This window comes from Juglans microcarpa x Juglans regia, chromosome 5S, assembly GCF_004785595.1.
Source record: "Juglans microcarpa x Juglans regia isolate MS1-56 chromosome 5S, Jm3101_v1.0, whole genome shotgun sequence".
Classification (NCBI taxonomy): domain Eukaryota; kingdom Viridiplantae; phylum Streptophyta; class Magnoliopsida; order Fagales; family Juglandaceae; genus Juglans; species Juglans microcarpa x Juglans regia.
This window is the reverse complement of record NC_054603.1, coordinates 4,816,368-4,818,850: the sequence shown is the minus strand read 5'-3', so window position 1 is coordinate 4,818,850 and position 2,483 is coordinate 4,816,368.

The following is a 2,483-nucleotide window of genomic DNA, read 5'->3' as shown; positions in this document are numbered from 1 at the left end:
TCTTGGAGCCTAATAAGGGTACTCGGTTTTGGAAGTCTATTGTTAAATGTATTCTGAAAGTTTTGGCTCATTCAAAGTGGCTAGTGCGTGAGGGTAACATTTCATTATGGTATGACAATTGAGAGGAGGGTGGTCCCCTAAAAGATCAGCACCCGGTTATAGAATATCCCTTAATTAAGATTAAAGAATATCATATTGAGAATGTGTGGGATATCTCGGGTTTGGAAATGTTAGTGAGGCCACATAAAGTTAATGATATGTATCATTTTTTGGCTAAGCGTAAGGATGGTCAGGATGTTTTTATTTGGAATAAGGAAAGTAATGGTAATTTCACTACTAAAAGTGCTTGGAATTGTATTAAGGTTTAGGCTCCTCCTTTACCTTGGGCCCATTGGATTTGGCACATTAAATTTCCTAAGAAAATTTGTATTATGATGTGAAAAGCTAATAATAATTGTTTGAGTGTGGATGCAAGATTTAAATAGCTGGAATTTCTATGGCTTCAAAATGTAATTGCTGTTCTTTGGGTCATATTGAGGATCTTAATCATGTGCTTTGCACCGATGATGTTGCTAGATATATTTTGTGCCTGGCTTTAGTTCAGTTAGGCATGCATATGGGTACTTTTTGTACTTGGCAAGAACAAGTGAATTTTTGGTTTCGTCGTGCTGGCAATTCTACTCAGGTCCGAACTATATTTGGTCTTCTTCCCTCCATTATTTCCTGAAAACTTTGGGATTGGCGTTGTAAAGCCCGATATGAAAGTAAGTGTGAAAGGGTGAATTCGGTTTGGCATGCTATTAAATTATAGATTCGTAGAATTATGTAATTAACCATAAAAACTATGAAACTCCCTACTAGCGATATTGATATTTTAAAGAGGTTGGATATCCCGGCGCTTTTACCTAAATCTAAGAAGGTATATGTGATGCAATGGATTCGGCCACAGTAGAATTGGGTGAAGCTTAATACAGATGGTAACAGCTCGGGTAATCCATGGGCGGCAAGAGCTAGGGGTGTTATTCGTGATGATGGTGGAAATTTTTGTGCGGCATTTGCAGTATTCTTAGGTCATGGTTCTAACAATTTTGCAGAAATGAGAAGTATGCTAAGAAGGGTTAGGAGGTGCTGTCAACTTGGGTATTATCGAGTTCACATTGAGACAGATTCTCAAATTCTTGTTAGATGGCTTACAAGGGGAAAATGTAATATTTGGTATCTTGAGGACTTTTGGGATGAGATTCAAATCTGTCTAGAAAGCATGGATTATAGAGTGAGTTATGTGTTTCGTGAATGAAATGTTATGGCTGATTATTTAGCTAAGGGTGTAAACATGGACTGGACTATAGACAGGATACTTTGCCCAGTAAGTTGAGGTCCTCTTCTGAAAATATATATATATATATATATATATAGTATTTGTATAAGTCAATTATGTAATTTTTATCTCATCTATTATCATTGACCATATAAAATATTAAATAATATATGCTATCAATTAATAATGTATTATAACTCATATGATAATATATGTAGATATAACATATTTTCATACATACTCTACTATTAAAGTAATTAAATAATTTTCTTAAAATGCCTAAGTTATAAGCAAGTATGAGTAATCTATGTATACAATGAAATTATTTGATATTCATTAACCATATATAAAATGTAGAACAATATTAATAATTATGCATACTAAAGAGTAAAGTCTAAGTTAGTAAGTAGTAACTATCAACATCATAAATATAATTATAGTTAAATATTTTTCCAAAAAAGAGATGAAACAAAAAAAATAACAAAATGACAAAATAAATAGGCCGGACCAAACAGATCGATAGCTAATGGTTTGGTCCACTAGGGGTGATTGGTCCAGTCCGGTATGGGAAAATGATGGACCGAAAGGTTCTGTCCATCATCCACCCGAACTTGACCGAACCAATTATACTCTTAGTAGCAATATGTCATACGACCCGTGAGCCCAACACAATCACGAAACAAAATTAGTGAATTGACTTTGATGTTAACGGGTTCAGGTTAAAATGGTTGACTTTTTAAGACAATTTATAAAACGGGTTAACCCTTTTAACACGAAAACAATCCATTATGACTCGTTTAGATTTTTACTCTTAATTACAATTTTATTATTGTTAGATTGTAATATTAGTATTTTTCAATATGCTTATATTTTTATTATTAAGATCAGGGATGGAAAAAATACTAGTGAACAGGTAAATTGGGCCGGACCGGTGGGTTTAGTCCTGTACAGGGTTCGGTCCGGTCCGGTCCGGTCCGATACCGGTTCTATTTTTCTCAAAACCAATCGAAATCAATCCGGTTCTAGCTTTCCTTTTTCTAACATCGGACCAGACAGATTCATATATATATATATTTTAATTTTTATATTGTATAAAAAAAATTTATATTATATATCATTTATATATATAATTTTATATAAAATATTTTTATATTATATGATAAAT